Source organism: Trachypithecus francoisi, unplaced genomic scaffold, assembly GCF_009764315.1.
Source record: "Trachypithecus francoisi isolate TF-2019V2 unplaced genomic scaffold, Tfra_2.0 Lachesis_group16, whole genome shotgun sequence".
NCBI classification, from domain to species: domain Eukaryota; kingdom Metazoa; phylum Chordata; class Mammalia; order Primates; family Cercopithecidae; genus Trachypithecus; species Trachypithecus francoisi.
In genome coordinates, this window is record NW_022681461.1 from 58,310,802 (window position 1) to 58,333,271 (window position 22,470).

The window sequence follows — 22,470 nt, forward strand, 5'->3', positions numbered from 1 at the left end:
TAAGTATCAAAATAATATTTCCTGGTGACAAATTTATTCCTAATCATTCTCTCCTCTCTTTTCACACTATACGTTATAAAAATCTAATCTCTATTGTATTATTCCAAGACCCATTTATGTTAGTAAATTTTAAAAAGTAACCCAGGTCCACTTATGAGCACATATTTTTTGCTTCTGGAAATTTAAAATGCATGGCTAATGTTTGGGTTAAACTGACACCAAGATATATTTGATAGCATATTCTAATTTTCTCATTGCATTCATAAATAACTTGAAAATTCCCCTCATTTTAAATTAGGAGAAAATTACATCATGCATAATGCTATCTGAACTGTGAAAATTGAAGATTTTCTTTCATTTACCCTTTAAAATTGGATTTATCTACCAATTATTTCAACCCTCCAAGACAAATTCACACACAGTTTCAGTAGAATGTGATTTCTTTGTAGGCTATTCCTGCTAAACCAAACTGATTCATAAGATAAAGTGTGGTTAAATAAGTTCCACATAGACAAGTCAGAAGGGGCAGCAGAGTAGCTTGCTTTTTCCTAAATGACTCCTTTTACCAACACCCAACATGACAGGGTGCTTCTTTCTTCCAGCCAACTTCAGGAACAAGATATCCAGTTACTACTGGTACGTTTTCTCAGGGTGGGTCATCACAAAAGTAGCTATGCCATTGGCTATTCTCCAATGAATTCAAAGCAGTTTTAGCACAATCTCTAAAACTAATTAAGTTAGGTGCTCACAAGTATAGAAAGTTCCTACTCATTCAGCAGTAGAGTAAGCCTTTATTGATTTCCTGTCAGTATGAGTATCTTCATCTCCAAGTCTTAAGTCACATCTGTTTCTAGTCCAGAATGCTGGTCTTGTCTACTCTAAAGTCCATTTTTTAATATTTTATTTATTTTTGTGTGTGTGTGTGTTTTTGAGACGGAGTCTTGCTCTGTCACCCAGGCTGGAGTGCAGTGGCGTGGTCTCGGCTCACTGCAAGATCCGCCTCCCAGGTTCATGGCTTTCTCCTGCCTCAGCCTCCCGAGTAGCTGGGACTACAGGCGCCCGTCACCATGCCTGGCTAATTTTTTGTATTTTTAGTAGAGATGGGGTTTTACTGTGTTAGCTAGGATGGTCTCGATCTCCTGACCTCGTGATCCACCCGCCTAAGCCTCCCAAAGTGCTGGGATTATAGGCATGAGCCACCTACTTCCAATATTTTAATGTAATATTCAAATTTCAATTTTCAGTGTAATTGATTTATAAAGTAATAAAGAGAAGAAAGAAGATGCATCTCATTTTCTTTTAACCATTAAATGCCCCAATGAACTATTAAGACCCACTTCCATTGAAATAAATTCATATGCATATTTACTACTTTATCTATTAAATAATTTACATATATATATATACACACACACACATACACACACACACACATAAAGGGGCTATTGGGTGCTAGACATTTAAAAAATTGAATTATCAACATTTACCATTTGCCAGTCACTGTTTTAGGAATGAAGAATGCTATATAAGGGGGAAAAATTCACAGTGGCTGACCTTAAGATGTTTATATAGTCTAGTGGGGAAGAGAAATAGAGATGTGGATAGCAGCTCATACAAGGAGAGGTGACATCACAAATACACTATGTTGCTGATTGAATCACACTGTCCCAAGGCTAATCTGGCAGATATTTTGCATCCACTTCTATAGAATCTGGCATTATGCGATTCTGATTTGTGACAGACTTGTTTCTAGACTAAAACTGCAAATGCCTTCTTAGCATATTCTAAACGTAGTTACTGGATTTCTGCATGTGGAAATACTTGCTTGAACCTCTAACAGCTTGAAGGCAAGCTGAATTTGGTATTGATGTTTATAACACAAACACTGGAGGAACTTCAATGTCCAGTCACGGAGTTCCTTAAATCATGCCCCTGATTAAATCTCACAAAGCATGCCAGATGTAGAGGCCAGACGCAGACTCACCTGCGTGGAATTTGATTAGACTTGGGAAGCAGAAAGATACTAAATGCAATTACGTTCTGATTCATTAGAGACCAAAGTTTGAAATAGTCAAGTTATTTCCAAGATACAAATCTTTCAATATTCAATGCAGCATGTTGACTAGAATGCGTTATGGGACATAGCTCACGAGGGTGAGACAATGACAGGTAATGAGTGAATGATGTGCAGAATTCAGGACAAATGAGATCAAACTGTAGTTTACCATCTCTTTCAGGACAGTTTTTTTTTTTTTTTTTGTGGAAGGTCTCCAAATCATATATTTCAGAAGGTTCTGGTTTAAGAATTCTATTTGATGAAAGATCAGATGGAGAAAACACTGCCCTTTCTGCTAGTGAAGTATGTTTTCATTCTGCTGCAAGTTCATGGCAGGAGAAAATATTATTTTTCAAATAAAAAGTATCATAAGTTATCTTAGTCCCTATACTGGGCTATAATAACTGTGCTCTTTTGGCTTATGTCAAATCAGAGTTGATAATCAATTTTGCATCAGCTATGCCCTGGAAATGTTCAGGAATAGGATAGGAGACTTTCTAGGAGGTATGGGTTTGAGAAATTCTACAAGTTGGAATTCTTGGCTAGGAAATTATTTGAGGCCTCTTTCGGTGCTTCAAATTTGCTAGTAACCAGCTCTAAAAATTTATATGCAAAGATTTTACTTTTAGTTCTTATATATCCATAACAATATATATCATTTCCAGTATTTGTACTGGAACTCCCAGTAACTGACAGAATGTACTACTCACTTGTACATTAATTATTACACAGGAATTTTTTTAAGCATTGTAATCCTATATTTTATACTTTCCTCCTTCAGTTGCACAAGTAGAAAAAAATATGTAGCAGGGAAGAATGTTTAAATCCAAGACCTTAGGTATGCCTTACTTAAGTCATAAAATAGTGGGAACAAACTTATTTACGTATATTTAACATAATGAGAGGTCAGTTTTTAATTTTCTTTAGGAATTAGATTATAGGCCTAGACACAGATGGTATATATGTGACACTGATTATGTTTAATCCAAGTAGGGTATAGTGGAGACATATTGGTCTTTACAGCCTAGTTAAATTCCAGTAACATAGAATCATGGAAAGGCATTTAAACTCTTAAAACTTTTTAATAATAGTTTTCCATCTACTTTGAATTGCTCATATAAATACTAGTATTTTTATGAAGTCACATTTTTGAGTCACATTTGAATACCATCTACAATATTTCCAGTGCTGAAGACAGAATTTTTGTTTTCAATCCTGATCATTTACATCATATTTGCCAGCCCACAACAGTTTTCTAGGTTTTCTAGAACTCATTATTTTCTCCCATAATGGCATTTCAGCTAAATAAAGGCAAAAAGAGAAGTAGGGTTTGATTTCCAGTTATCAAAATTGACAAAGAATTATGTGATTTACTCTTGATATAATTGAAAAGAAAATGCATATGTTCATGTATACATGCCAGCTCTGTGGGAATCATATGTTCTGGGAACACAGAGATGAATAAGACCTGGTCCGCCTTAGGGGACTCACATTCTAATGAGATGAACAGATGTAGAAGTATGTGCAAGGGCCAGGAAGGACAAATATAAGCCAGATGTACAGGGCAAGAGAGGACAAACATTGTGGGATAACAATGAGACAAAAGCCAAGGCACAGGCATAGCAGGTGTGAGTCTTGAGAGAAAGAAATTTGATGATGAAGAATTTCCCATGATACATTAAGATATAAGTGCTTCATCCCTAAGAGTTTAGTGATGATATATTGAGATTTGCTTTCTGTGTGGATTTCAAATGGGTGGAAGACAAAATTGAAGTCATGGAGACTTATGAAATGAGTACTGCAGGAAAACATTTTTTAAAAGAAAGAGACGATTGTAGGAATGTAGGTAAGAAAGTATTGGACCTAAACTATAGGTGTGGCTTTGGTGCAGGAGAGGAGAAAATAGATTGAAAGGGATACTTCAAAAACAGAAAGGATGTAGTGATGTTAAGATATGACACGAGAAACACAGAGACAGAGACGGTTCCCAGGTGGAGAGACTTTGCGTGACGGTAGGGCAAGTTTGTGAGGATACATGATATTTCACTTTTCTCCAAGTTAATTGTGAGGTATTTGTGAGATATCATTATAAAGACCAACAATGAAACTCAGTACATTTTCAGTTCCAAATAAATGATGTAGTATATGAGTCCTACTACTACTGGATAATCTAGCTCCATGTGGACTGCTCAGGTGTTCGTGTCTGAGCTTCAGGTATAGCTGCAGCAACAGCGGCAAAGATGGGCTTGAGGGCTTCTTCCATTCTATTATGAAGTCTACCTGAGGATATAATTTCCCATAGTAACAACTGCAATATAGTCACCCTTAATGAGTTGCTACGCTGTCTGTGGTATAAGAGCTAAAAGTCCATGTCTTTGGCTCACCTGGTAACATCAAGCAGACTGAAATTATAACTTGAAGGTGTTTTTTCCAGAAGAGCTCCATGGCTCCTGTATGTGCATATACTCCTTATCAATAAACAGATGAATTGCTGAAACCCACAGCTTCTCACCCAACTCTGCTACTGCCCTCCCAAATTTTGCTTTTAAACTTCTTTTCTGGATGGCTTCTAATTCCTTACTACTTTCCCACTTCATTCAAACCTTTATCTCAAATCTTATGTCTTGCTCAATCCCTATTGACATATTTACTGAACAAATGATTAAAATGAATAAATAATTAACAAAAGCTACATTTATCTGGCTTAGGTTTCCTTAAATGCAGTGTTCCATTTATTTTCCTCATAACCAAATATTTCAGTGGCTTTTCATTGGATAGATTCAGAATTCAGATTCAGCAATTTCACCCTGAAATTTAAAGGCATTCCACAATCTTCTTCCCAGTTACCTTCTGAAACATCTCTTTCTGTACTTGTTCTTGCAAATGCTTCCATACAATCAAAGGATGTATTTGCTTTTCCCTGAACAAGCCACATGTTTTTCTCCAGAACCTCTGCTCACATCATACTGTTGGCTGAAATGTCCCACCACATCTTCCCTACTCTTCTGTATTCTCACCCTTTTTATGAGGCCAGACTCTGACTCCACCTTCCTCATAGTTTCCTAATATGGTTTTAGATGGCATGTTGTAGACGAATGCTGTCAGTTATTTCTTAAGTATTATTTTATCATGTTAAATACAGTTTTAATTCTAACTTTTCTTTTCAAAATTAATGACAGTCTTTTAAATAAAATACATGTAATAAAAAGGTTAAAGGCATAATTATAGATACTGCTAGATTAATATCAGGGATTCCCACAGACTCTTTCTATGACTGTACTTCAAAGAGGTATTTCCAAATTAGAGAATTATGTCAACAGAGAAGGATGATTTGTTTGCTACTGTAAAGATATATGTTAACATTTCATTTAGTTGCTTTTAATGTATTTTATGATCCAAAAGACTATAATTTGATAGGAAAACCTTTCTGGTATTCTACAGTTGTAAAGAAAATGCTATTTACCTCAAGACACCAATATAATATGAACTATATTAGATTATTAAGGAGAGCGTTACCACAAAGTCAAAACCCTGACCATAACTCATAGAACTGCCATTATTGTAAGATGGAAATTGTTGATAGAAATGGACTAGACCAAGATATCTTCAAAGAGCCTGAAGAAGCAAAATGTTTATAAAAGCGAATAATAGTAACTGCTACCACAACAAAACACTTATTGAGTGTTTATGAGGTGTCAGGCATTGTGCTCAGCACTGGCCTTGGATTATCTCACTTACTTCTGGAGATCAAGGTGAAAATATTATGACATTTGGCTTTAAACAAATGAACTTCTAGGTAGACCTGCTGTATATATAGACTTCACATCATTATCATCGTTGTCATCATCATCATCATCACAGTAACTTAAATATAATATATCAGATACTTGGCTGAGTATTTTATATCAATGATCTCATTTAATCCTTATAGTTGTCCCATTGGGTAACTACTAATATCTGACTGGAAATCAAAACTCTGAGAGGATACATTGCCCAAGATCTTTTTTTTTTTTTTTTTTTTTTGAGATGGAGTCTCGCTCTGTCACCCAGGCTGGAGTGCAGTGGCACGATCTCAGCTTGCTGCAAGTTCCACCTCCCAGGTTCAAGCAATTATCCTGCCTCAGCCTCCTGAGTAGCTGGGACTACAGGCGCCTGCCACTGTGCCTGGCTAATTTTTTGTATTTTTAGTAGAGACAGAGTTTCACCGTGTTAGCCAGGATGGTCTTGATCTCTTGACCTCATGATCCACCCGCTTCAGGCTCCCAAAGTGCTGGGATTACAGGCATGAGCCACCGAGCCCTGCTGCCCAAGATCATTAATTAGTGTCAGAGCTATGATTCAAACCCAGGCCTTACTTAAAGTCCATAATACCTATAAACTTCATAGTTTATAGGTCAATCACAACTTATTGTAGATTGCCTCCTTAGAAGAAAAGGGCAGCTGGCTGGGATGGTAGCATTCTAATAAATTCTACTCACTATTACATACCCAAGAGCCAGAAAATGGCAAACCCTACTTCTTTCTCCCAAATATATGAGACCTTCATAACATGTAGATTTTATTAAGTAAAAATTCAAAGTTTGTGAAAGCTTGTGGAAGAGACCATACTTTATCCAAAAAGGCAACACGATACCTAATAAATACTTTTTCTTGTCCCTTTATTTGAGATTAAATCCTCTATACTATTATGTATTACAAGGGTACAATTATATGTCACTTTGTGATTTTTGTGATTTTAAAATATCTATTACTAAATAATGGCACTTTAGTTAACCATGAGAAGATAAAGTAGCATTATCTGACAATGGACAGAATGAACCAATTACCAACTGGTCCCACCAACAAGAGAGAGATATGCTTCCTCCTGTTAAAAATATAGAAGTGTGACTAGTCAGAATGGCTACTATTAAAAAGTCAAAAAATAACAGATGCTGGCAAGGTTGTGGAGAAAAAGGAATGCTTATACACTATTGGTGGAAGTTTAAATTAGTTCAGCCATTGTGGAAGACAGTATGGAAATTCCTCAAAGACTTAAAGACAGAAATACCACTCAACCCAGCAATCTCATTATTGCGTATATACCCAAAGGAATATGTATCATTCTATTATAAAGACACATGCAGACATATATTCCTTGCAGCACTATTCCCAATAGCAAAGACATGGAATCACCCTAAATGTCCATCAATGATAGACTGAGTAAAGACAATGTAGTACATATATACCATGGAATACTATGCAGCCATAAAAAAGGATAAGATCATGTTGTTTGCAGGGACATGGATGAAGCCGGAGTCCATTATCCTTAGCAAAGTAACACAGGAACAGAAAACCAAACACCTCATGTTCTCTCTTATAAGTGGGAGCTAAATAATGAGAACAAATGGTCACATAGAGGGGAACAACACACAATGGGGCCTTTCAGAAGGTGGAGGGTGGGAGGAGAGAGAGGATCAGGAAAAACAACTAATTGGTACTAGGCTTGACACCTGGGTGATGAAATAATCTGTACAACAGCCCCCACCCGTGTCACAAGTTTACTTATGTAACAAACCTGCACTTGTACCCCTGAGCTTAAAAGTTAAAAAATATATACAAGTGTGATGTTAGCACATGTTCTGATATTCATTCAGTCAGTCAGTTACCAGCCATGAGTATGTATGGGGCTCTGGGGTTAAGTCTTACGGAAGAAAGACAAAGGCCCTGACCTCAAGCATGTTACATTTGAGTGAAAAATATCACATGTCCCCAAGTCTGCACATTTAGAAACAAGTTCTTAGATTATTTTCAGATCATAAGAGAACTTATCTGAAAATACATGACTCGATCATAAAAAACATGCTGACTCTGATGTACTACTAAGGAGATGTACAACAATGGTGTTTTCAATAAAATAACTGAAGTGAAAATGATGCTCTGAGTTAGGAGATTCCTCTAGCAGAGGTGTTAATGTGCTCCAGCTTATTAGAGGATTGTATCAAAGAAAGCCGAACTGACGTTCACTTTTTTGTGTGTTTTTTGTCTTCTTTACGCTCCTTCCCCCAGTTATTTTCTGTATCTTTAAAGTGTCCCCTGTTATTTTGACCACACATGCACTGTAATGGAAAGGACATGATACATTCAGCAGAATTACTTAATTAGGTTTTTGTAAGCAGTATGTGCCAAGTAGGCTAGGTTTGCTTTCCAGCCATAAAAAATATGCCTGCGATGCATGCCGTGTTCCCGAGGAGGAAACACAGTGATTGATGTGATGATAAAACGATGAAGGGAAGGATAAAGCCAGAGCGAGAAAAGTCTCAAAAGGGAAATAAAGTAGGGCAGCAGCTGCCCCCATCTTAATTGAAGCATAAATTTCAGAAGCAGGATCTGAGGTTTAATTTCAAGCATACACTGACAGTTTGTGTGTGTGTGTGCGTGTGTACACTTGTGTGCATATGTGCACTGCTGTGATAAAAAACACACAAGCTCTTTTCATCCTTTGTATGAAGGGTTTTTAAGTCAGTTTTATAAAGGAAAAAGTTGCAAATGTATAAACGTATTGATTTTCACTGGAAGATGTTTATTTAGTCAGCATTTAACAGAGAATAACAGAATCCATGAAGGACAAGTGTTCTAGGCACTAGAGATACAATAGGCTAGAAACCACACATTTCTGCACTCATGGAGCTGAACGCTCTTAGTTTATCATTTCTTTCTGTACGTATCTTCCCTACTTCTAACACACCCTCTGCCATAATCTTTTAAAATATATATATATATATATATATATATAAATGGCTTCATTTTCACATTTAACACCACCATAGCTGTGCATGCAAAAACACTACACTCTAGCCACTACTTATACATCCAGCCTCTTCTTGCATCTCTCCCGATATCCCAGTTTCAAGGTTTCCATTCCTCAAACATAACATTTATTTTTACATAATGGTGACTTTGTCAGACTGTACTCTGAGCCTCAAATACCTTTATACCAGTTTTCTATCAATTACAATTCCCTCCATTTGATTGCAGTGCAGCTGAAATGCCTCTTAAGTTTCATACTTTTTAATATTTCTAACAGTTTTAACAGTCCTTCATCTTAATTTCTGGATAATTTTGTGTGGAATGTGTCATTAAAGCTCTCAGTTCACTTGAGCTGAAACGTCTGTTCATATGGCTTGTTATTTGTTGTTGTTTTTTCTTTGGTAAGTGTGAACTACTTGAGGACAGGGCAGTGAGGGTTGCTAATTTGTTTCTGGCCACATGCTGTTTTACATGTGTTAGGCTTCTAAAAAGTGTTTACAGGGCAAATAAATATGCAGCCAGAAAGTATTTAAGAGTCACATGAGAGTTTTCATGAGGGAATCAGCTGCCTCATTAAATTTTCAATATTTTATTTCAGAAGATCTAAGAATGTGAAGAGCTGCACAGGTGAGAATGCCCACTGCTCTCTGCAGATAGCAAGGGATATGTTGCATACACAGGTGCTATTTAAGTGTTTTTCATGAATTACCTTGGGGAAGGCAAAGCCCATTAATGGGGCATACTATTATCAGGAATGTTTTCAGAGATCTCATCTTTTCTATCCTGTCTTTATAGCTTAATGTTGCTTCTATGTATGAGCCTGTAGTAATGTAATGCTAAGCTTGGCAAATCTTTACTTTAAAAAATTCTTTAAGAATGAAAAATTGCTTCTAAGCTTAGAAACAGTACAAAGTTTTATAGCTTTGTTATAAACTTCTGAGAAACAGAATTAAGACACCTTGACACTCTTTCTGCCTTACAGAGAAGCTAATATACATCACCATAAAATAATGTAACTGCCATTCATACAACAGAGAACAAAATAAATTTAAAACTAATGTAAACTGTAAAACTATAATATATAAATTTTCTGTTCATTTTAAAACACTTAACTTTTAACTGTGAAAACATATTAATTCACTGTCAAATCTTATATTCCAGATGACACTTCTAATTCATATATTTGTACACAGAAAAGTGGAATGGACTATGTACATCCTGATTAGCAGGATTCACTTTGAAGGGCTATCTGAAGTTTTGTGTTATAATACTTGGATCAAAATTATTTGTCCATTTTCCCCATACTTATGACTTATACAGTTCAGAAAGATAAAGTATTCCAAAGAAAGAAAGTTCATATCTCACAAACAGGGGAGCTCTTCCTTTGTGACAAGATAATTATTCATTGCATTATCTTATGATTATTTACCTTCAAAACAGGCTTAATTAATTTTATCTCCCTTTTAAAAAGCTTTTCTTTCTATACTTAATTTGAGCTAATATGTTATCAAAATCTAGGGCAATATTCAGGGTTTTGACCTCTAGTGGACTAAGTATTCCAACATTTGAATGGTTTAATTAGCTACTCTTGCACTGAAGCTTCTTGTCTCTCCAGTCTCTCCATTTTTGGAAGTAGTACCCCGCTCTCGTGGGCACGCAGGCTGGGAACCAGGAAGCAGGGCAAAGAGGTATTCCCTCCACATTGTATTTCAAGAATGCCAGAAAATTGTCTACTCTTTTCCTCATGCCCTTCATACAAATTCCTCCTGGTTCACCAAAGCATGAAATTCCATCATTGATTGCGGGCTCACAGCCAGGAGAAGGGATGCCAGGAAGCCATGTACATGTCTTCCTTTCTAGTGTTGACCTGGTGCCAGGCACTCTGTTATTGACTCTCCATCATTCTTCTGCATTACACCTTTTTCTTAGTGAGGGAACCAAAGCTCAGAGAAGTGAAGTAATTTTTTTAGGGTCACAAGGCAGATTGATAGAAGATATGATAACTGAACCCAAGTTGGCTTGACTCCCAAATATGTGATTTAGCTACTATTCTAGGCTAATACTTATGTGGGCCTAGCACTGTATTAAGTATTTGTCTTACTAGATACTTGTTTTCAGGGCAAATCAGTGGAGCACCTGATGAAAGTGCTCTACCCATATCAATTTACACCTCACCGCTGCAGTGCACTGGGCAAGACTTTGGACTGCCCGAGGTCATTCTCTGGCTCCTGCTCTCTCCAGCAACACTAATATGGTAGACTAAACGTGTTACAGAAAAACTGGGTTACTCAGTCTAGCTTCTGCTGCTCATCGCACAGAAAGCCAATCACTGATACAACAGTATTGCCAAGGAAGATTAGACTTTACTCAGGTGCTGTAGCTGAGGAGATGGGAGCTCAGTCTGAAATCCATCTCCCTGATTGACTAAAAATAGAGGTTTATAAAGCAGGGAAAGAATGTAACAATGTGTGAGAAAACAGTAACTGAGGAGGGGCAAGGAAGCAATCATGAGGAGTGAGGGGCCTGGCATCTCATTGTCTGGATGTGGGTATTTGGTGAGTGTCAGTTCTTTGATACTTTATTATTTTTTCAGAGGCCTGAAGGTCATTTCCTGAGGAAGGAACTCAGAGAAGACAAATGTAAGTTTCAAGCTTTAAGATCAGAAGGGTCCATTTCTATGTTTAAATTAAAAACTATTCATGGGAATACTGGGTTGGTTTCAAAAGCATGGGAGAATTAACTCTCTCACCCCAACCCCAGCAGCCCTCAACCAATGACTGATGAGAATGGTGTATAGAAGCTGCAGCTCCCTTGCCTCTTGTGAGGAAAAACCCTGCACTGACTCTCAGAATTATCCACTGGGATTAGGCTCCAGTTGTCCACTTAATGACACTTTTGATAATACATCCTTTATCAGCTGCCCTTCTTACCCTGTCTCAGTTCCCAGTTTACCTATAGATATTTCCTGACATCTTTTCCAAAATAATCTAATCTATTCGCACTTGAATCTTGGTGTTGGGTTTCCCAAAGTCTGCTTCTTCAGAACCCAAACTAAGGCTATCAGCATCTCTAAAATACAGATTTTCAGGAAGAGAAGGATTGGTGGACTTTGAGATCATCAGGCACTGAAGTGAACAGAAAAAGAGCTGGGCCACTCTCATTTGTTCCCAAATCATTACTACAGCCACGTGTTCCTTAGTCCATTACTCACAGCTAGGGAGATGGCGTCACATGTTTGTCCGTGAACAGATACTATGCCAGTTCTAGGGAACAGGGATAATGCAATGAACAAAATGGATAAAATGCTCTGCCCTTATAGAAGTTATAGTCTAATAGCTGCCAAGAGATTTTTTTTAAAGAACCAACTGGATCTTCTAGAATGGAATAATACATATCTGAAATGATTTTACAAATTTTATAGGCTTAACTGCAGGAGAAAGGATGAATGAATTTGAAGACAGATGAAAAGAAATCATTCGAGCTGAAGCAAATAGAGTAAAAATATATTTTTTAATGAACAGAGGCTCAGTAATTGTGGGATAATATCTGACATGTAATTAGAATATTAGAAGAAGAGAGAGAGAATGTGGTAGAATATTTACTTGAGGAAAATGATGGCAGAATTTCCAAATTTGAGAAAAAATAATTTAACTTGTAGACCCAACAAACTTGGCAAATTCCAAACAGGATAAATTTAAAGAAAATTACCATTAGGCAAGTCATCAGCAGACTGCTAAAAACCAGAGATAAAGCAGCCAAAGAAAAAAGACACATTGCCTATAGGAGAACAATTACCAGAAATAACCAAGCCAGAAGACAATGGAAAACCATCTTTAAAGTGCTTATAGGGGGAAGAAAGACCTGTCAACCTAGATTTTCATAACTAGTAAAAGTATCCTGAGTTATCCTGAATGAAGCCAAGTGAGTTATCTGCATCATTTGATCTGTGGAGGAACTTGTTTGGATAAGTTAGGCTACAACATGTGTCAGAGGGACTGCAGAGTGTGATTGGGAGCCAGCCTGCCTGAGTCCAATTTCTGATTCCAGCTGTCACTAGCCAAGTGAACTTGGGCAAGTTCCTCAGTTTCTCTCTGCCTCACTTTCTCATCTCTAACATGAGGATAACAATAAGGTTCAACTCACATGGGTATTTCATGGATTAAGTGAATTATTTTATTTCCAACAGTCTGAGGATTTTCCCCGTATCTTTCTGTTGTTAATTTCTAGTGTAATGCCATTATGGTCCAAGAACTTCAATTCTTTTATCTTTATTTTTTAATTTTATTTTGAGATGAAGCCTTGCTCTGTCACCCAGGCTGGAGTGCAATGGCGTGATCTCCGCTCACTGCAACCTCCACCTCCAGGGTTCAAGCGATTCTCCTGCCTCAGCCTCCTAAGTAGCTGGGATCACACGTGCCTGCCACCATGCACAGCTAATTTTTGTATTTTTTAGTAGAGACAGGGTTTCACCATATTGGTCAGGCTTGTCTTGAACTCCTGATGTCAGGTGATCCACCTGCCTTGGCCTCCCAAAATGCTAGGATTACAGGCGTAAGCCACCACGCCTGGCCTGATTTTTTTTTTTTTTTTTTTTTTTTTGAGACGGAATCTCGCTCTGTCTCCCAGGCTGGAGTGCGGTGGCGTGATCTTGGCTCATTGCAAGCTCTGAATCCCGGGTTCATGCCATTCTCTTGCCTCAGCCTCCTAATTTTTTTTTGCATTTTTAGTAGAGATGGGGTTTCACCGTGTTAGCCAAGACGGTCTCAATCCCCTGACCTCATGATCCACCTGCCTCAGCCTCCCAAAGTGCTGGGATTACAGGCTGGAGCCACCACATCCGGCTGGCCCTGATTTTTAAAAATTATTTTTATTTATTATTATTATTATTTTTTTTTTTTTTGAGACGGAGTCTTGCTCTGTCACCCGGGCTGGCGTGCAGTGGCTGGATCTCTGCTCACTGCAAGCTCCGCCTCCCAGGTTCACGCCATTCTCCTGCCTCAGCCTCCGGAGTAGCTGGGACTACAGGCGCCCGCCACCTCGCCCGGCTAGTTTTTTGCATTTTTAGTAGAGATGGGGTTTCACCGTGTTAGCCAGGATGGTCTCTATCTCCTGACCTCGTGATCCGCCCGTCTCGGCCTCCCAAAGTGCTGGGATTACAGGCTTGAGCTATTATTTTTTTTATAGACAGGGTCTCACCTTGTCACCCAGGCTGGAATGCAGTGGTGCTATCACAGGTCACTGTAACCTCAAACTCCTGGGCTCAAGCAATCCTCCCACCTCAGCCTCCTAAGTAGCTGGAACTACAAGCACACACCAACATTCCCAACTAATTTTTAAAAATTTTATAGAGATGAGGTCTCACTTTGTTGTCCAGGTTGATCTCAAACTCCTTGTCTCAAGTGATCTTCTCACCTTGACCTCCCAAAGCACTAAGATTACAGGTGTAAGCCACTGTACCCAGCCAAAAATCCTTTTATTTTATTTTTTCTTATTTTTCTTTATTCCCTTTGATATACACAATCAACACACAAATTCTTTTAAATTGTAAATGTCTGTTTAATGACTTAGGATATAGTTTATCTTGGTAAATATTTCCTATGCAGTTGAAAACAATATATTTTGTTGTTGGGTGGAGAGTTCTATAAATGTCAACTAGATCCAGTTGATTGATGGTATTGTTCAGTTCTCTAAATCCTTACTGATTTTCTGTCTGCTGGTTGTAGTACTAAGAGAGGAATGTTAACATCTCCAAAAAAATTTTTTTTTTAAGTTTTCCTTTCTAACTCTGAGGTTTTGACATATAACCCAATTTTATGGTAAATACTGAAATAAAAATAACTAGGATTAACTCTAAGACTTAAAGGTATAAGACTATGGAAGTCTATCCCAAAGTATTTTCGCTACAATTATGTGTTAGATACCAATGCTATGAAACATAGAACGGGGTTGCGCTTTCTTCTACTAATGTATGCTGTGTTTTGATGTCCCCCTCATTTACAGACTGTCAGAAGTCTTCTAAATGTGAGTAATCCACTTTGCCACTAAACAGGACAAAAAAATTATTCACCAGCTCAGTTCATCAAACAAACATTACTGCCACGAGATTGGTAATCTACACTATTTCAAAACATTTTTAAATTTGTAGCTATTTGGGTTTTATACTCTTATGATATCATCTTATATGCAAATAAGTCATTAGGGAATTGAAAATTAATGTTTATTAAACTTTAAAAGATTGTTTTCAAATACTTCAGAAGTCTTCATTTATATCCAGATAATTATGTCAGGCTATAATTTACTGACTGAGTTCCATTTACTTTATTTTCAGAAAGTATGAAAGCTATATTTGTAAAGAGCTTAAGGTGTTCAAGCATTAGTGACATAGAATAATCTCCATCCATTGCTTTCTAAATAAAGGAATTTTACATTCTTTTTTCTGTTTCTATACTTGAACTTAAAGAAAATCTTGCCTTGCAATGCATAAAATTCAAAGAAACTGTTAAAGTCTCAAAGGTCTTAGAGTCAGAAGACAAGACTACCTTGTAGTTTCTTCAGGTAATTATTGATAACAAATTTAATTGATGTTTTAGGGGAGGAAGCGAGTTAAAGACAGAGATAAGAAGATCTGACCAAAATATAGTTAATAGTTGAGAAGAGTTTCCAGCATGTAATAGAAAAAGTAGATAAAAGAGTACTTGAATAAGAATGCAATATTTTATATCCTCAGAGCCAAAATAATACAGTATGTCATTGTATCACCATCTTAAATAATAGGTGAATAGATTAGAATGATAAATACTTTCAAAGAAATAAAAGGCAGAACAATGGTATAATCTTCTGAATTGGAGTAACTTTGAAGCGTATTTATAAGATCATATGCCATGAACTGATATTCACTTCTATGTTGTATAAAATATAAATACTTAATGGCAACACTTTCTCTACTACACCTTCAAAAGTACAACTTTTTATGCCATTAGAGTTCAGAACAGTAGCTTAAAGAGGAAATCTTTATAGTACTGGCCTCTACAGTATCAATATGCCTGTATTATGTGTATCTTAAAATAGCTCCTTTCTCCTCTTACGAGTAAAGGGACTCAATTATTACTATATGCATTCTCCTAAATCCAAGGGAGCCCCATTCTTTAACAACCTGCTCAGTGGACTCAGAAAACAAATAGAAAAGCTATACATTATTCATATATCTTGGCAGCACACTAAAGCCCTTAGAGCAAGTGATAAATGATCAGATGTCTCCCTCAAACCTTACCTGGTTTACTCTTTTGAAAAATCCAACCCTTGCCGTCTCCCACACAAAGCTCTTGGCCACTGGGTGAAATCCAAGCTGGGTAGTTGATCATGATAATTCCAGCATGTCATGGGCAGCAGCATCTCTCAGAGTCCCACAAGCCAACTGCTTGAAACGAACCTGCAACAAACAAGATATTTCTCCGTTTTAATTGAAAAATAGTGAACCGTGCTCTAGGTCCAGGAGGCATCACAACTTAATAAGGGTATCATAAAGGAGTGTGTGAGGGACTATAAATGCCTCTCAAGATGCTGATAAACATTAAAACTGGAAGACTGAAGTTTATGTACTACAAAAGGTGTTTTTGCCAAGTGCATGTTCCTCTGCATGTTGTTATTGATCTACTCAAGCCATCGGTTATTAATGAACATTATTGATATTAAAACTTATACATGCTATAGTATGTACCACCTCTTCTTCAGGTAGGTAACCAGTTGGGGTACTCAGAGTATTTTTCTACTTTACCCATAATATTCTCAGGGTAAGTAGGCAATGGGATGCAACAGGGCAAAACCCATGAGCAGTAGAGCAAAATCCACAAGATTGTGGATCAGGACAATTTCCTTTGTGATTTCTGATGCTCCAGTCAATGTCAACATTTCTTGTATAAATGTTGGGTCACCTCTCTAGGATAATGTGTGAGAAACAACTTTGAGGGACATATGTAAGGTGTTGCAAATTGAGCAGCTACCATTATTGATATCAACATACAGACTGTATGACAGTAAGACAGTACTGTAAGACAGTAACCAATGTAAATGCATCGTAGCCAGAGTCTGTACACAAAGGAATGACCAGACTCAAGAAAGTAATTAGACAGCTAATTTGGAGGCAATGTACCACATATTTAATGATTCAGTTGTTTATGTCCATGAGTAAATATGGCATTTAAACTTAATTAGCATGTTTGACTTTCATTCATACAGAGAAAACCTATGTATAATCAGTAACCTTTATTGGACTGTTACCTGACACATAAGCAACACTTCAATACACGATTAGGATGATACTAATGAACAAAATTGCTCATTGGTCTTCCCAGGGTAGCTCTTAAAAACTATTAGATTTTTTATAACTATAACAACCATATTTAGTAATATATATAGAGAAGCAAATTTATTACTGTTATTTTCTAAGTAGTGCACAGAAAGGGCTTAGAGGTTATTCTAAGTGTGTAGGGGGACTTGTGAATAGCTACGTTCTGAAGGTTCATGGACACAGGTGCAGAAACTGATTTTAACAAGCAACAAAATAATAAATCCTCATGCACCTGTGATTAGAGCTTCGTGGATTCCCAGAAGTCAGTGTGCAGACTTTGTTAAAAGGCACAACAGTATGATATCCTATTATGCCATTTCAGCCAGAATGCTAAGATGACAAATGGTTCAAGCTGAACACATGCCTTGCACTAGAATGCAGAACTTCAAAATAATTCCTTAAACAAAGAGGTGTATATGTGACACTAAATGACCATACTGCAATTCAAAGCAGGAGCGTTATGTTGATGCTATTTGATACCCATAAATACCCACACCCCCTCAACACACACAAGTCTAAAAGTTTTGTATTTGTTGATCCAAGTTGTGGTACTTATTAACCTACAACCTTAGTCAACTTCTAGATGCAAACTGTTTTTATTCATGCCAACATTTTTTTCTACTTCCTATCTTCTCTGAAGATCTTCTGGAAATTATATCACTTATCTTATAAAACAAACCTGTTTTCATGAATGGTAAAGCCTTTTTGGTCTTTTGGCAGCCATGAAGGATATTAAAAGAAGCTGTATACTAGTGGACCAGATGACAGGGAAGAGTTTATAAACATAATTTCTAAGCTTCCAAACTGGCTTTTAAGTGAGAAATTTTTGAAAGCTACTTGCTTTGGAAGCACCCATCTGTGACTTAGTGCCACTTCTCATACTTTGGTTCTGCCACTTATTATAAAAAAGTGAAAATAAGTCAGTATAACTACTTGCTTTATAAAATGGCTTTATTTTATTACACAGAAATGATGCTATTGCTCCCTCCTCAGAAGGGGTAAGTTTTGTGTATTTTCTTTTCAGCAGTGATGATTTTCCACTGATATTTGTTCATTTATTTATTCATTAGCCCTCTTATTCATTCCACAAATTTTATTTGAGTACCTCTGTGGTGCCAGGCATGGGATTTGGTGCTACAGGTACAAAACAAAAAGACATACATTCTCTTCATGAAAAGATTATCACTGATTGTATTCTGATTTAACATTTTCTTGTAACCAAGAAAGGCAGCAACATTACATCCAATCAAGATAATTAGCCTTACCTTATGAACAATCTGCTATGTGACCAGAGCCGGGAAATTCGTGAGGTTTGTCAGTGAGTAAAGCACTACAAGCCAAGGGAAAATCTACAATATAGAAGGATCAATTCACATAGCTAATGCCTGTGAGGCTGTTATTCAATGTGATAGCTTTGTGTCACTCTCATATCTTCTTCCACAATCTCATGTAGCTGAGTTAAAATGAATCAGATAATCCAACCAATTAGGTTTTGATAGTACAATAACATCTATGGCATCAAACACAAGAGTCACTGCCTTGCAACTGTTGTGTAAGGAATCGCAATACAATCCTGTGTGCTCTGCATCACATCCAAGTTAACAGACTTTTGTGTGTGGGAGGTAGGGGGGGATGCTATTGTACAAGTTGCTTTACACAATTTTTGTGTGATTATTCCATTTGTTTTCTGTAAAAGGAGATACAAAATTAAATGCATGTATTCTCCTTGAAGAGAAGTCTATGAGGGGTCATAAGAAGTACCAATTCCATGACTTTGGTTTGAAACTGTATCCGGTCACCAACTTTCATTATGAAAAAATACACTTCAAATAATTTTTCACTTATCTCTCTCCAAATATGTAATTAATGAGAATACAATTAAAACAAAAGGTAGGAATAATTATTATTTAAAATGCTCTTAGATAGTAAGTGATTTTTTAAAATAAAATCAATATGATTTCCAAAAGATTTAATTATTTTATGTTTTGAAACTGCTATTACGGGGATGTGTAGTATGAAAACAAGCTATTTCCTTCAATGCTTTCATTATTTTTGAGAAACTTATTCTTTTAAAAATGAATTCTGGGCTGGGCGCAGTGGCTTACACCTGTAATCCCAGCACTTAGGGAGCCTAAGGCGGGCAGATCACGAGGTCAAGAGATTGAAACCACCCTGCCCAACATGGTGAAACCCCATCTCTACTAAAAAAAAAAAAAAAAAAAAAAAAAAATGCAAAATTAGCTGGGAGTGGTGGTGCATGCCTATACTCCCAGCTACTCAGGAGGCTGAGGCAGAAGAATCGCTTGAACATGGGAGGCTGAGGTTGCAGTGAGCCAAGATCACATCATTGCATTGCAGCCTGGGCAACAAGAGAAAACTCTGTCTCAAAAAAAAAAAAAATTCAGAATGAATATATTTTCCTGTATGTAAATTACACCTCAATAATGTTGATTTAAATGTTCTAAAATGAATTTTTGACAATATGCAAAGAGGTTCCAGATAGGGGCATGGTATACAGAAGTGATTGATAAATCACTGTTGTACATTAATTTAAAGCAAAACAAGACCAAAATAAAATTTGGAAAATTCAAAAGAGAAAAAATTCTAACATGTACAAACCCTGTTTTCCTGTTTGTTGGTCTGGCCCTAAGTGCTCTGTGATTGAATTTTGGTATTCTTTGTCTTTCCTTATACACACCACTACTACTACCCTTTTAGTTTACCTTACTGCTTTGAAGAAAGCTTTCCAAAGGATCCCCTTAGCACTTAGGCACTCATTTGATAGGCTATTGATTATTTGCACTTGTTGACAAGTTGTTTTTTATATGTTATCTCAGCTTCATCTTCCCCATGGAGATATGTTGCATAGCCCTCTAGGTGGCCAACAGAACTAGAAGAGTACTCAGCATTCAATGAGTTCAGTGCATTTGTTAAATGATTGCTTGCTCTTGGTATATTTTGCAAGCTTTGTGTCTAAGTCACTCATTTTCCCACACTAACACAGAAAATATAACAATCAAGAAGGTACAAACAGGTAGAGTATCTATTATCAAAGTTATGAGGCTTTCTACCTTAGAAATGTCAAATTTAGCCTTTTCTGTCAGTAATTTCAGGGAAAGGGTAGGTTTGGCCATTTTTTATTCACAAAATTATTGCTTCTAAATTCTTTTTTTTTTAATTCATTTAGTCTGATGAAAAGGTCAAAAAGTATTTCTCAGCAGGCAGAGGTCATTAACAACCACCACTAATACTTGTAAATGTTGTTGCTATCTATTTTATATGTAGTTTCTTTTTAATTGTCTCCCAAACTATGGGAAGTCTGTACTATAATAATGCCCACTTTATGGTGATTAAAATAAGAATGAGAAAGTTTAAGTTACTCACCCAAGGATATAGAGCCTTTAAAAATAGAGCTGTGATTTCAATGCAGTTAATTGATAGTGCTGTACTGTATTAACTCAATTAATAATAAGTTCCTAGAGATTGAATTTGAAAGATTCACTCAATTTATAGATGAAAAGCTTAGTCCCAGGGAAGTAAAGTGACATATTAGAGGCCACTCAGATCTCAATAGGGTCTGGATAAGCATTTAAACCCATGATGCTCCTGTCTTTCCAATACACCCCTTTCTTACCCAGCTTACTCAGCATGGTTTCCAAACAACTTTATAGATTTCCAATTCACTTGATTTTTTTAAAAAATGGTGTTTCTGGTAGGTTTTACTTCATAAAGAAGATACCAAAGCCAACAAACAAAATAACAGGATTTTGAGATACACAGTTTTAAATGAATTTAATTTTGAAAGCAAGAGATGCCCTTTCTCTCTCTCATTTTTCTAATTAAGAAAAAAAAACAGTCATAGACACAAAGAGAAGACTGTTGATAGACTATGACAAAACCCCTGATTAGATTAAAGTATGAATAGCACATCAGTGTTTTGCTGATGACCATTTTGTATGTGTGGCTACATTATTAGTATTCACAATCTGGAAATAATCTTGCAAAATACTCATTTGATATCATTTTCATTTCAGAACCCAGCAGGAAGCCCTTCAAGTGACATAAAGCAAGATCTAAGGTAATGTTATCAATCACTGAGAACGCAGTGCCTGATACTCAAACACAATTCTCAATGTTTTGGTCTTTGCTCAAAGATGCCTAATTCTGAATTTATTATGATCTAGAAACTTTACCAATTAAAATAGGCCACATTCTTGTTTTCATTTTCTTAAAACGAGGCATCAATTTGTCACATTCCCACATTTTCCACAGTTGAAACTTGCCTCTGTCCTTTTTCCTTCCTTTCCTTAGTGTTTGTATCCCATCCCCCCTCCTTTCTTCTTTCTTCCTTTTCTTTCTTCCTCCATTGTCTTTTTTCTTCCTCCCTTCCATCCTTCTTTCCCTTCCTTTTCACCTTCTTCATTCCAATAATATTTAAATATGTGTTAAGTTCTATGCAATATGCTAGTCTCAGAGGACAAGGCAAGACACTTAGTTCCTCCTCAAGTATTGTTCGTAGTCTAGTAGCGTGAACAGAGAAGTAAACCAACAAATTCTGGAAGAAGAGTAGAGGTCCAACCTGCATTGAACATGTCAGAACATGTCAGCTTTGAGTAGAAAATAATTCATAAATTGATCTTTATTGGTTTGGCTTGGCCTGGTCAACTTAGAACTCACAAACAAAATATAATTATCATCAGGCAGTTTCCAAATACTTCACATACTCTGAGTTTTCTATGATTTAGAGAGAAATCTTTTAAATTCTCAAAGCTCACAAACTGGAATGCCTCAGAGTCAAGTGTATCTCTTAAATGTAAATATAGTGTGGCTGACTTTGACAAGGAGCCAGAGATCCACCAGTGATGAGCTGGAGAAAGTAAGCTAGCCTAAGGATATTACAAACAACATTTGAAACACCATTTTGCCAGAAAGAACACATTTTTGGACTGGTTTTGGTCCTTGGCCACCAGTTTGAGATCCTCCTTTATAACTATTGAGGAGTCACCACCCACTGCTCTCTAGATATAGTATAGGTCCCATTTCCACTGCCTTTGGCACAATCCATGACAGGTTAAAAAAAACAAACAAACAAACAAACAAACAAACAAACAAACAAATAACCCAGAAACTTCTCCCTGGAAATCCTTTCTAGTAGGGAAAAAACAAAAACAACGTCTGAATTAGCTCATCAAAATTATGAGGGTTGTTGATAATGTGGGTTCTTGGATAATGCCCCAGAATTAATGAATCACCATGTCTGGAGTGAGACTGGAGATTCTGA

General features: G+C 36.8%; 1 protein-coding gene across 1 annotated transcript in view; it reads right to left on the reverse strand.

Annotated features, from left to right (window-relative positions):
- LINGO2 (leucine rich repeat and Ig domain containing 2) overlaps positions 1 to 22,470 on the reverse strand; it is a 464,489-nt gene that overhangs the window by 307,957 nt on the left and 134,062 nt on the right. Inside the window, exon 3 of the mRNA XM_033237532.1 lies at positions 16,113 to 16,271. The gene's annotated coding sequence lies outside the window, so the exon portion shown is untranslated. The remainder of the gene's footprint in view (positions 1 to 16,112; positions 16,272 to 22,470) is intronic.